Source organism: Pararge aegeria, chromosome 15 (assembly GCF_905163445.1).
Source record: "Pararge aegeria chromosome 15, ilParAegt1.1, whole genome shotgun sequence".
Lineage (NCBI taxonomy): Eukaryota > Metazoa > Arthropoda > Insecta > Lepidoptera > Nymphalidae > Pararge > Pararge aegeria.
The window spans coordinates 2,818,184-2,833,339 of record NC_053194.1 but is presented as its reverse complement, the minus strand read 5'-3'; the positions used below and the strand labels follow the sequence as shown (position 1 = coordinate 2,833,339).

General features: G+C 37.1%; 1 protein-coding gene and 1 non-coding gene across 3 annotated transcripts in view; both read left to right on the top strand.

Annotated features, from left to right (window-relative positions):
• Positions 1 to 15,156, top strand: part of LOC120629718 (protein TANC1) — a 246,436-nt gene that overhangs the window by 164,231 nt on the left and 67,049 nt on the right. The window lies entirely within an intron of this gene.
• Trnaa-cgc lies at positions 6,251 to 6,322 on the top strand. The gene has a single exon. It is a non-coding gene; the product is annotated as a tRNA-Ala (tRNA).

Here is a 15,156-nt window from a genome sequence, read left to right as displayed (position 1 = left end):
TAACTGTTGTAATATTTAAGTTTCATACCTACTGACTGAGAGAGATAAAATCACATCGTGAGATATATAAGATAACAGCTTTATAATTTAAATTAACTACTAGTATGATTTAATTTCTAACTAGTCGTACGTAACGATCGCTATTATTTTTTTATTAGCGACCGTAGGTTGTATGTCATATTAATTATGTCCAGTGATCCGCTATTTTGATTTAATAAGCTGCGAACGAGATGTCTATGCTATATCGCGGACTGTAATATGGACACTAACATGAAAAAATAGCTAGTTTTTATCTTGCGATCTTTACATTTAGATTTAATGACCAACGCACTGTAATAATAAACATACTACGACAATACACACGAATATTTTTCTTTTAATGAATAACAGACATAAATACTTATAAAAGGTATACAGATAAACACAAAGAAAACATGAATGTATTCTTTGTGTTCATCACACCAGCATTTTCCAGTTATGGGCATCAAACCCACAGCCTTGGACTCTCTTGGAAAGCAGGGTCGCTGTCCACTGCGCCAATCGGCTGTCATTAATTCAGTAATTGCCGTTAACTAATTGGTAGTATATATAACTTAGACTTTTATTACACAGCTTGACCCTCCCTTAGACAGTAGGCAGACTTGTATAGTGACGGGTAGCTTGTTGGGTACGGAACACTAAAAAAACTAAAAAAATGGTTATTTTGTAAGTTATTCTGCGAAAGTGTACCTGTCTGTATGCACGCTAGCCATGGCAGCGAATCGAGAGCAGGAAGACCTAATAATACCCGTCTGGCAACTAGTGACGCGATCAAGTTATCGATAAACAATCTCGACGTTGACATACAATGACAGGTTTGACGGTAATGGGGTTTTCAGTCGTCTTGAAATGATCAAGCGTCAATAATAATCGTGTTTGTTATGTCTTGGAAGAATTATTCCTACTTTATTTATTTGTGCGTGTTACATTTCTTCGTGCTTATATTTTCGATAAGATATCTCGTTGCTTAGTTTTATAACCTCGATATCTAATGTTAGTAGTTTATTTTTTTTACTTCTGTTTACGTTTTTATTCTCCGGTCAGGGTATGGGTTTTTCTTATTTTGACATCTTACTCCCTCATATGTGGGAGCACTACACTTGATGGTTCTTGATGTTGTGGATGTTCTTGTAACACATCTATAACGTATTTGCTTTTATGTATGCATAAATTGATTCCAGCTGAAAGCTTGAACTCAATTAAATAACTCCTAACATACCTTGTTAGGAGGTATTTATCTAAATCCATTGCAGCATAGTTCCAGTATATTCTCAAGTTATTTTTAGCCAGCTACGTGCTTATAAAAGGTTATACAATACCAAAATTATTTGCTTTATAAGACAGCTCAAAACTCTGTATTTCGTGCCATTACATTGTTAAATTTATAAATAGAACACACTCCAGTTATATTGTTCGTGTTTAATTATTTCTATTTAAATATCGACATAAAGATACCCAAAAGTGATGACCCCGACGTGATTACTAACGTTTCGAGGTGCTTATAAAGTAACTGATCGATGATGAATTCTTAAAACTGTCAATATTGTTATTCACGATAAATCTTCGATAGTCTATTTATCGATATTGCTACGTAGGCAGACATCACTGCGGGTGTATAGTTACGCGCGGTCGTTGAATGGTGTCTCGTAGAGGCTTCGCGATATGGGACAAGTTTGCGTTGCCTGAGAACGCAGATTTTACTAATCTTCGCGATCGGGTATCAGGTTTATTCGTATCTTGCAAGTGCAGACGGGAGGGTATGAAATTTCTCGTTGACAAATGGCCTTGCGGGAACCTTTGTGTGTGTTTCTGTTAAATTTTGTATGTTATTACTGTATTCATTTAATTTTTGTAATCAGCCGAAAGGTTTCGATACCTGGACTAGATCATCATCATCTTATCCCACTGTGGTATAAAGGCCTTCTCATAGGAGTGGTGGTTTTAGACCATAGACCTACCACGCTGCTCCAATGCGAGTTGGTGGGCTGACTATTGTCACAAGTTAAAGATAATAACCGGGACCGGTGGCTTAACGTGCTCCGAGGCTCGGGGTTATCACCGCCAATTTCCCAAACTTGAGGGTACTGAAAATTGTATGCCTTATTTTTGGCCCGACCTGTCCGTACTTAAACATGCTGACCACTAGATCAACGAAGCGGTCGAAGAGTCGAGGGCTTCAGTATCCCAAAATTCTACGATTCTGTACCAACGATTCTTGATTCTTCGATACCTACTACTCATCTGCGTCTATATCAACTCTCTATCTCGGGGGGTCTATCAAGTTTTTAGGCACTTTTTTGCATTGAGGTCCCCACATCATTACCTTGGGACCCAAACTCCATCGCTTAAAAGTTTTAATATCGACGATAAGTCCTCATATAAAAGATAGGCAATATTTTACTCTATTGCCATTACATTATCCGGATGAAAAAACTCGCAATTATTTCTTCTGGATATATCTAGTTTAACTTAGTCATATTTGCAACTGAGTATTTTTTTTAAAAGTCATAAATTAAAATTCTTCAACACACATTTAAACATTTTATAACTTCATTGTATTAAGCATTATAGAAAGATACTTACATTGCTTATGCATTTTTACGAGAAAAAACCTGAAACTTGTAATTTTTTTATTAGATATGCTAAGGAAAAAAAGATCACAGTAACGTTGTCTTTATTGGCATGCACCTACGCCGCACAACCATACTGAAAAAATTGCGTGTATAAAAAACTATCGGAGTATCAAAACCACATCAATAATTGCATGCCTTTTAAATCAATATGCTATCATGTTTACATTGAGGCACTTAACGAAAATTATATACCTCCTACCAAAAATTGATATTTCGCCCGAGGTTAATTTTCTACAACTAATAACTTTCGAATTTAAGATACATTATAATGATATAAGAATTCCGGAGCAGATGCTATCACACGATTTATAGCTACCGTGCAAAATAGTAATTATTGTGCCGTATTGGATAAGAGCAGGCGTTACTTTGTGGAATTCCATGTAGGTAAAGAAAATTAAGCTAAATATGCTGTACTCCACAAAAGCAGGAGAAGTTAAGTCACTTAATTAACTTCTTTTTAGAGCGCCATCTAGTGACCAGAGTGGGCACACTCTGCTTAGCAGTTGTAAGTCGACATCGACAGAGGTTACTCCGGTGTCGGAGTGAAACGTGCGTAGAGAGTGCATTGCCGAAGATCTGTCTGATGTGGAGTAAAAAGATTGAAGGACTTATAAACTACACCATACAGATTCTCCTGCTTTTTGGAAGCGGTGGTATAGCAAATTAAGCGTAATTTTCACATTGTTTTACTATTATGTTAAACAATTTAACATTCATCAATATTTCCCACAAGTATCTAAGTTATAATGTTGGGATAGCAGTGGTCTATACTTTAGTCTCGATAACCGTATAAGTTTTTTCATAGTTTAAGACTGAATAAGCAAAATGAAGCGGTGATAGCCCAGTGGGCATTATTTCGACTTCACTTTCGGAGGGCCGAGTTCGAATCCCAAAACGCACCTCTAAGTTATGTGCGTTTTAAGCAATAAAAATTTAACTTGCTTCAACGGTAAAGGAAAACATCGTGAGGGAACCTGCATGACTGAGAGTTCACCATAATGTTCCCAAAAGGAGTCCACCAATCCGCGATGGGCGTGGTGGAATACGGCCTTAACCCCTTCTTACTGTGGGAGGAAACCCGTCCCCTGCAGTGGGTCAGTAATGGGTTGATATGATGATGATGAGAATTCAGTTGAGATTCCGTGGTGTGATCGAATTGCATCGCAAAAAAATAGCCTCCTCTTTTATAACTAGTACTAAGTAGTACTTAGGGGCCATCCATAAAGTACGTCACACGTTAATGGGGAGGGAGGGTATCACCGAAGTGTGACATCGTGTGACAAGGGGCATGGGGGGTCAATACTTTTGTGATGTCACATGTTAAAATTTAAAATACTAAAACGCAAAGTTTGGATGTGAATTAAAAATTTTGATTTTATTAGATTATTATTTAATAAAAATAAGTAAAAAATGAAAATAGCTGTTTTCTCTCGATTATTTTTAAATACATACATAAATTAAAAAAATGTGTGACGTCACATCAGGAGGGGGGGGGTTATAAAAATGTGACAACCTGTGACAAGGACGGGGGGAGGGGTTCAAAAGTCCTAAAATTCGTGTGACGTACTTTATGGATGGCCCCTTACAGCACACTATGTAAAGTTTAACAATTTATTTAAAGCGAGTTATTTTCTTCCAATTATCCGCTTGCAGAAAAAGACAATTTACGACAGGTTAAATTAACTTGAAACGCGCGAGATTCTACATTCAATGCTAGTTAGCATATCATTGTAGCATTTGAATAAAATAATTAACTCCTTATTAGTGCTAAATACCCAATATATTAACTATATCCGTTCCATTTATCAGCATGACGCCTGCGCAGGTGGGTTAGAGGATTTATAAATCTAAAATAGTAACGTAATCTATTTTAATTAGAATACTATTAATTAGGTACGCTAATTAAACCTATTCAGCAATAGCCTATAGCGGCCCACTGCTGGACTAAGGCCTCTCCCAATGGGAGGGTTCGCCCATGATCACCACGCTGGGCAGACGAGTTGGTGGCCACAGCGGATGGTACTTAGTAGAAGCAGCCAGGGCGCCGAGGCCCGCTCTTCGTTATATTCCCTTAGTCGCCTCATACGACACCCGCGGGAAGAGAAGGGGTGGTGATAACGGCATTGATCTGCCTTATTAACCTGAGGCGCAGGTTTTAAGCCGCATGCACCTGTAATTACAGCATCAACCACGCTTTTGCAGATCGCAAAGCCGCTTGGAAGCTTAGCGGTAGAAATAAACTTGACGGTAGTACTTCGCAAGACGAGCTCTGTCACAAAAAGCTCTACAACTTAAGATTAAGCAAAAAAAACAAATTTTTACACCAAATATATACTGTTAGTATATACATATACATAACTATTTAGTAAAAAAGAATTCACGTATAGGATACGCGTGTTTAAACTTAATATAAATATAAATAAATAAATATACTACGACAATACACACATCGCCACCTAGCCCCACAGTAAGCGTAGCTTGTGTTATGGGTACTAAGATGACTGATGAATTTTTTTATGAATACTATACATTAATACTTCGAATGTACATATAAACACCCAGACACTGAAAAACATTCATGCTCATCACACAAAAATTTTCCAGTTGTGAGAATCGAACCCACGGCCTTGGGCTCAGAAAGCAGGGTCGCTGCAAACTGCGCCAATCGGCCATCAAATATAAAGACCATTATACAAAACCTGATACGATTCAAACAATACGTGCACGCGTGCAGTCAAAATCTTAACAAGCTAAGCATAACTGTCATTCCTAAGCACAAAACACGGAATGCATTATTGATTACGACAATTATTTGAAGGATCCGATTGTTGTTGTGCGACTGAATGTGAAGTCGGGAAGGACAACGGGCTAAGGCGGTTTATTTTGATCCTATCTTGACATATTTGAAATGCCTGATATAAATAAATAGTTGTTGCCTGGGACTTCGTCCTCAAATCCCGCGCTTCGAAAACCGCTTTTTTCCCGGGTGAAATATTAATCAGGTACCCATCCTTGGACCAGGCGTTACTTTGTGGAATTTCATGATACACAAACGAACTTCAAGTTTAATTTTCTAGATTCCAAAAGAAACAAAAAAAAAACTGAACTGCGCAATTTATAACTCGTGCAATATTTCATACTCTACACCAAACAGATCTTCCAAAACATTCTTTCTACTCACGTTTCGTACGAGACAGGAGTATTTTGATTCAGGTTAATTTTGACTGTGGTTTCATAATTAAGTATATAGCTAGATACTTCCTTATGAAACGGGAGAGGTATCTAATGATAATTTTCTCTACGTACCTACGTACGTACGCTTTACTCAATATATCCACTATAATTACACATTTATTATTTAATACTAATATTTTATATAACAGAGAAGCGAGGTACTTCGTCTTCTAAATTCGGTCAATTTAGGACAGACGACGCGTTGCTACGGTGCAGTGTAACATCCACATTATATTATCAATTTCTTCTCAGCTTTCGTATAAAAATCATTGATTATATTAATAATGGGTAAAAGGAAATGTCTCTCTAGGTTAAGATGCTTCATTTATACGCTATTCATAACCGGGGGTGTAACTCAGTGGTAGAGTGTCTGCTTCGCATGCTGAAAGTCCTGGGTTCAAATCCCAGCACCTCCAAAGATTTTTTTTACTTTTTATTCTTAATCCTTTTTGATATCAAACCAAGCTTTGTTAGTGTTTTTATATTTTATAGCCAGGATTATGAGTACACAAATTTAAACAGGCACATAATTCGCCGAAAATCTTTCGATATCGAGGGATTGCACTGAGAGTCTGTATGACATTTGAATGTTCTACTCGTAAATTACAATTAGTAAATCATCGATCAACTAAATGCTACTTGGTATTTCTTCTTCGTAACAAATGTATACCCGAAAGCGTGCTGGATACTCGTAAGCACAACCGTAACTATAAACATTTACATTTGTAACACAACCATTTCACAAAAACCGACCATATTTCCTTAGAAGTACGACACAATTTCCTATTACAAGTACGAAACTTTTGCAAAGCGGCAACTGCAATTTCTTTGCGTTTGAAATAGTATTACTTATCATCATTTTTACTAGATTTTCGCTTACTATATTTGACACGTCCATGTAGGTACAAACCCCAGTAGGTACATACAAGTTGATCAATGGTTAATGAATGCAGAAGTGTCGAATTCAACATTACTAGAAAATAATTTTGAGCACATTCATGACTTCAATGACGTCAGAATAGTACGTATTAAAATCACTGAAGCAATGTAAATGTTGGTCGTGTTTCAGAACTATGATCCTTATGTTAGGGACGTCAAGGTATTTTATTTTATTTATTTATTAGGAAGCCAACGTGTATACAACGTATCTTAATATATTAACACATTTAACAAATGTTTTATAATGTTGGACACTCCACTTAAAGGCTTACTCAAAATACACTCTTTGTTTACAACAATATTTGGTGATATTTAGCCGCTAAACAAAAGAAAAACAAAAACAAAATGAAAAAAAAAGAAAAAAAGGTATTTCAAATTGTTCTTTAAAATAATAAAATTTATGCGATTGTAAGCGAAGACCCAAGATAAGTAAGCTTACTGGTGATGACATGAAAAAAAGGGTAAGGATTTACACATATCACACGAGATAGAAAGGCGAGGTTGTTTGCTAGTCGTAAATACCCAGGGTTGCTACCACATGGCACGGCGTTTTAATTTTGTACTCACGCCGAGGCTTTATATTTGGCGTTAGAGATTGAGTAGTTATGTCTGAACCGTTGAACCTTGACGAATTTTGTACACATACCTGTATCTTCCATTAATATTGTTTTTTTGCGTGGTGGAAAAGCTTTATTGCTACCTCCGAACCTTGGGCAGGACGGAGGTAATGTGGGACTCCCCCCTATACAGGGGTATACCCAAACTAAAAACCACCACGGCATGGAGATGGGAATTATCCCGTTATCCGGATAATATTTTTCCTAATAAAAGAAGACCCTAATATAATATTAACCCGGAAAACCAGCTGGTAAAAGCTACCCGCGGTATTTAAAAAATATCATTTGTTACCTATTCACGGCCTGACGGCCTAACTATACTTATGTTAGTGAAATTAAGCGTGGAATTAATTAACATCTATGAAACGGCCACGTTCCATTTACCCCGCGAAAATAATAATTTAAAAATAAACCCAAAAGACAAAGTCAATAAATAAATAAATATACTACGACTATACACACATCGCCATCTAGCCCCAAAGTAAGCGTAGCTTGTGTTATGGGTTAGCTGTTGAATATTTTTAAGAATATAATACACATAAATACTTATAATATACAGATAAACACCCAAACACTGAATAACAATCATGTTCATCACACAAACATTCCAGCTGTGGGAATCGAACCCACGGCCTAGGACTCAGAAAGCAGGGTATCAGAAATCCACTTCATAAGCACAGTAAACGTAGTGGTAACCCTTGGATACATAAACCCCTTTACATACATTACATATTTTCCTGCTAATGTCACCACATATGGCGTGCAATTTGCAACAACTATGGTAATAAATGGTCATTACCATGAACGAGACTAATTGTCCCTACCTTGTTTCTCTACAGTTTACTTTGTAGAGGGTTCCGTATCCCGACCGTGATGTGGCCCAGTTAAGACTGTTCCAATTTGGTGAAGCAGTTTAAATGGCAGCAGGCTACCACAACCTAGCATAGCAAAGAATACAAAATAACAGCGTGTTTATAATACAACTGAACACATTAAGAGGCAGTCTTCCTCGCCGCTGGCTGACGGGCGCTTGCCAACTCACACCTCAACCTTGGCAAGCTGGACCTCGCTGAGCGGCGGGCGTAAGCTCCCCCACGGACATGCTAAGTCGCAACACCGCTGATGGCCGCGTCATAACGCAGGCTTGATCGCGCTGCCGCGACTTCTTCCCCCGGATTTGTCTCCACGGACCCAACGGTCCCACCAAGTGACCCGTCTGTAGTTGCAGACGGCGGTGAACACCACCGAAAAGGGCCATCGCCCTGAACGGTTACCCCCGAGCCCCAAACCTGGGACTCCGAGGAAGATTTCGAAGAGGCAGTTATGAGGGGGGCGGGGCTTAGATAGATAAGGTGGGGGTCAGAAAGGTATAAAAGGCGACACATTCGGCAAATTCATCATCCCGCCAATGTCGTCGAGTCCTGGGGCTCTTCTCATGGCGAGCTTTCGCGCTCTTCCCACTCCCCTGGTCACTCCGTAGCAACCCCTCAGGTGGTTATCGGCAAGTGTCCATCCGAAAATCGAAATCGAATTTTTCTCTTAACAATTATTGATTGTTAAGTCAACATCTCCTGAGGATGCTCCGGTTTCGGTGCGAAATGTGCGTATAAGAATTGAAGAATTTTTAAATAACACCGTACAGATTCTCCTGCTTTTCGCGGAATATAACAAATTAAGCTTAAGTTTCATAATATATAACGCATTTACGGTAGTAAAGTAAATTGAAGCGGTGATAGTCCAGTGGGACTTCGACTTCACTTTCGAGGGGGCGAGTTCGGAACACAGCACGCTCCTCTCTCTTTTCTAAGTTATGTGTGTACGGTGTCTACGGTGAAGGAAAACATCGTGAGGAAACCTGCATACGTGAGAGTTCTTCAAAATGTTCTAAAAGGTGTGTGAAGTCCACCAATCCGCACTGGGCCAGCGTGGTGGACTACGGCCTTAACCCCTTCTCATTGTGGGATGCGACCCGTGCTTTGTAGTGGGCCGGTTATGGGTTGATAATAGCAAAGATTTTTAAAAATCCAAGGTCAATCGAGATTTTAATATTAAATATGGAGATTTACAGGCCCTGTAGTGATCTCAGATCAGAATACAATTGTCACCACCCCTCCTCTTCAAGCAGGTGTCGCACAATGTGATTTATTTCAAGTAGGACCAGTTTATAACGTCAAGTCAGTCTGTTTGTAGTGACTCTACCACCGGTTCGGAAGGCAGATTCTACCGAGAAGAGCCGGCAAGAAGTTCAGCAGGTTGCTCTTTTTCAACGGCATTTTACAGTTTAATAAATTTAAATAGTTATAATAAATTTTCTATCTTGTGAGAGATGAGAATTTAACGGATATGGGGCTGCACCATCCCCTGTGCTACTACTGGCATGTCCTGCGATCACCAACACGTCTGCCCAGCGTGGTGATTATGGGCCAATCCCACCGTTGGGTTTTGGAGCCGCCTTCAATCCGGAAGTGGACTTTCATAGGCTATTTATGATTGGTGGGATTTCCACTGTGGTCATAGTACAAGAGTTAGACGCGCGCGAAGAAGTTCGTCTTGTTTAGTGTGTGTGTAGTGTAGTGTAGTGTACTCATTATCAAAGGAACCCTTATATTTTTATGTACAAATTACCATAACATAATGTCAGATTCTTATCTCTTGTCGTTTAGTTAATATATTACTTAATTAAAACACGTATTTATCGCCTATGTTTCAGTCCTTCCTGCTCATACAAATATAGGACATAATTAATACCTCCAATATTGAATATCCATAACAGTCGTAATCGTTAACCATAAGCTGCAGAGAACTAATATAACTTGCAAAGTATGAACTACAAACTCTATGGAAAACTAAAATTTGAAATTTCTATAGGATTTTTTTGTATTTCTAAATGTTGTCTGATCTTGTCTGGAAGGCTTCGGCCTGGCTAGTTACCACTGTACCAGCAAACACTGTATTGAATGTTACATTTTATTTTCTTATATTTTAAAATTAATTAATATACTTTATTAATACCTTTGTGCAATAAATGAGCCCGTCGTTCATAAAAATGAATCATAAAATATGAATTATCGGTTAAATATATTGTATTTATTGCTAAAGACAAGCAGCAAAGAGTATTTAACAATAATTAGATAACTAGGACCGCTCAGAAAACGGTAACTCTACATATTTTTCGAAGCCAAGAAGAGAAATTTGCGAATTCGTTTTTTATGAAAAAGACTAACGATAGACTTAATATACAAAATAAATACTGATGTTTTGGTTGTCATGGCGTATTTTACGCCTTGTATATGGCTGCAAGAGTAAATACAGCGCAAATTGTAGGTTCGAAAGTTGTAATTTTACACAAAGCTGCTCAAGTAAAGCTAGGGAAGTTGACGAGTTAATTATAATAATAGTGAATGTCACGAAATGGGAACATCATGGCTCACGACATAGCTCCCTACCCGTACACTGCGGTGAATCCTAACTGTATTAAAAAGGAACTTTCTTACTTGCGGCCCATTAACATCCTAAACAGCGTATACTACCTCTCTCAAATCTCCTCTCGAGAGGAAAGTTGAGATAGGTAGTCTACATGCTACTCCAATTTGCTCTTAAAAGCACAATGGCCGAGAGCGGACAGCGGCAATCTCCTTACCCGGGCCTGGTACAGAAAACTTAGAACGAAAATCACAGCGAAACAATTGTTGACCCGGGAATCGAAACCGGACCTCGTGGTCTATTTCTAACCAATAACTAAACGATCCGAAATTTCCCTTCTTTGTACCACCTAGAGAACGCCATGTATTTCAACATTTCTGCTCTTCCTTTTCCGAATTTTCTTAAATTTCAAACCGACTCCATACAGAGTTGAATAAAATTAAATAAATCCATCCAACCGCCCCAATTTCGTTAGGATTTAGTTATTGCCAAGAATCAATAGATAACTCATTACCGTCCCTCTACAGGACACGGGTCTCCTCCCACAATGGCAGGGGTTAAGGCCATCCTGGGAGGCGGCGGGTAGTTATTGGGCTAGCTACCCGTCCCTATACGAGTCTCCCTGCTGTCTGAGGGGGGGGGGGGGGGGGAAGCTGTCCTGATCACCTCCTCCTTGGCTTAGTAGCCCTGGCAATCAGCTGGGGTTGTTGGTAGACGTCTGGGAAGTGTACAACGGGTTCCCCGGACGTCCAATAAATCCAACGAGAGGGACATGCCGTGGTGGTTTATATTTCGGGTAAACGAGTCCCACATAACCTCTGTCCTGCCCAAAAGGACAGAGGTAGCCATAAAGCTTTTCCACCACGACAAAAAAACAAAAAAAAAAGGGGTTAAGGCCATAGTCCACCACGCTGGCCCAGTGCTGATTTGTGGACTCCACATACTATTGAGCATATTATGGAGAACTTTAAGGCATGCAGATTTCCTCACGATATTTTCCTTCACCTTTGGAAGCAAGTGATATTTTAATAACTTAAAACGCACATAACTTTGTAAAGTTAAGGGTGCGTTGTGGGATTCGAACTCGGCCCCCCGAAAGTAAAGTCAAGCGCCTACCCACTGGGCTAACCCCGCTTAAATTATCGAATATATCTATAGAAAGACAGACAGACTAATATGTCCTTTAATATGACGTCACATATCCAGTGTCACTCCCACAGCCAATACAAATATAACGACTTCTCATTAATAAAATCTATGAACTCGTGTAGTCTGTATGTCCCGTGATTTGTCATTATAATGCATTTATATCATATTACCGACATTTCAGTTTGTAAGTAATTCAAATTGGTAGGTGGGTGTGCTTTGGTAATGACGTGATAGGATGTGGTGTCACGTTGGCCATTTAGTTTAAGCACCGTTCGATTCAACTTTACTTAAATGATTGAATCTACGTGAGTTTGTAAATTAAGACTTATAAAAATGAATAAATACTGATAAAATAATAATGAATGAATGAATGAATACACTTTTATTGTACACCAAAGAAACAAAAAGTAGTTACAAAGATATAAATACAATCAAGAGAGTACAATTTGGTGGCCTTATCGCTACATAGCGATTTCTTCCAGGCAACCAATGGCGTAAAAGGAAAAAACGTAGAAAAGAGGTAGGTGGTGCAATAAATAAGATTTAAAAATTATACAAATATATAAATATAAATAAAATATATATATATATATATATATAACTATAATATATATATAAATATATTATATATAAATACAAATAAAATATATAACATAAATACCTATATAAATATATTACATATAATAATATTTATTTTTATAAATAAATATACTACGACGGCGATGTGTGTGTTACACATCGCTATCTAGCCCCAAAGTAAACGTAGCTTGTGTTATGGGCACTAATATGACCGATGAATACTTGCAATAATAATATAAATATAAACATTTAGACACTAAAAAACATTCATGTTCATAAAATTTTTCAGTTGCGGGAATCGAAGCCCACTGCGCCAATCGGCCGTCAAATTTATACCTTTTGTTCGAGTAGTTACAGTTTGTTCGCTACCTTATTTTGATTTTTACAACAAAACGCGAAATTATGCAAACATTTGTAGCGTCTTTCTACAGGAATTTAGGGACAAACTATTTCAGCAAAAAAACTAGACAAATTCTGACTGAACTTAGTAAGAACTCGCAATTATTTAATAAGTGATATAAATTTTAGATTATTCTAAAATTTAAGCAGCATCCTATATAGAGTGCCCTCGGCATGTTGCGTTGGCGATATACCTAATTCACAGTTCTTCTCATTCACACTAGCAATAGAAATATAAGAATAGATACTTAATTCGGTCAGATTTTTCAAAACTGTTATTAAGTTTTAGTTTAGTTTAGTTTTTAATTTAAATTTTATTCTATACAAAATAATATTCTATTAAATTTTATATATATTTATTAAACTTAACATTTCGCCTAGAGATTGGGTGATAAAGAGGAGCGGGCAATAAAAGACGATAAAAAGGTTGCCGTGTATAAAACAAACAGTTTCTAAACAATGTCACCATAAAATATACCATCATCTAATCCTACACAATTTTCCTTAAAAGCAAACCGTCATAAAAAAGAAATCATTGATTTTAAACTTTTAGCGCCTTAGTATTTCACTATGGTTCTGTATATTATTCTAATTTATTAAAGTTTTCGTTCTCCATTCCAATTTATATCAATAGGTAAACGGTTTTTGCGACTTTTGTAGATTTTAGTAAAATTCTACCTCAATAAAATAAATTTACAGTTTACTAAACGTAACTTGTTAGTGGCTTAATCAAACTGCCTCGTTGGTTTACAGGTTAGCAATCTCTACCACGAATCGCGACGTCCTAGGTTTGAATACGGGGTGAATACAAAATTAATTATAATTTTTCTGACAAAATTCTCAGTAACTGCCTGTATTAAAGATATTTGAGATTTCCAATTATTATTTCCTACTTATTAAAACATAAACATTAAAGCTCAAGCTCAACAACCCGTATTGCCGCGTGAGAGAGGAAGCCTGTAACGAGTAGAACGTTAATAAAATGATGATGATGAAATAAAATAATATTGTTAAAAACATCAATCTTGTGAATTTTCCAGAGATTATCCATTATCCATCCACCCAGTTATCCATTATTTGTAACCCCTTCGATCAAAGTATGTTATGTATAGAAGACTAATTTTTAAAATTTGAACTTACTGACTACTACTTATACTATTTCTTAAATGTATCTATGATATATATAATAATGTTCAAATATATCCAAGATCCCTAATGCGTAAAGACACGGTCACTATAAAGTTATTTAAGTGTAAGTAAATACAAAGACTACCTCTACCTCTTATCATTAAAAGTAAAGTCGTAAATCAAATTGAAAACGTATCAATAAACGCTCTCGTATAGTTTTATAGCTCATTAAAATGTTTTATAGTATTCCCATCAAATTAAAAATCACTATTAATATTATAAATATTGTATATATAGATGTGATATCAAATGAGAACTGAGGAGAACCTGAGTTATTGACATATTATTATTTAACTCTTTATTTGTGTACACACAATATTAACATATATTAAAATCAAATAAAAACAGAAACAAATTACTATATACTAATACACAAACATAGCTAGTTCATACAAATACACCAAACGTTAAACAATAAATAATAACAACTCATAACTGAGCGATAAACGAGATACAAGGTTAAATTGTGCAACAGGCGGAACACCTAGTTCGGAAGATCGATGGGCGTTGGTCCCAAGGTGTTAAAATAGCGGACCCACAGTAGAAAACGTTCGTACACCTCACCTCGGTGGAAAGATTATATCGCGAGTCGCTGGACACATGACCCTATGAACACAAGACCATTGAACTTGGAGATTGCCCCAAAACACCTATGTCCATCAAATAGACGACCACCGCTGGACATGTGGGCTCCAATCCCGATATCATAGAAGTTTTAATATTTTTAAAAATGGACTTTCTTTACGAAGAAATAAAGATGAATGTACAATATTTTCAGCCAAAGCAGCTCACACTGATTTAAATGTTATAATAGATCATCCAGCAGTAAAAATATCTTTATATTAATATCCCACTGACTCTCCAGAGGGTCCTTTATAATGGATGATAATAAAACAGCTTTATGTCTAAAGTTATTCGACAATTTAGCTATTAGAATCGTGAGAGTCACTATGAAT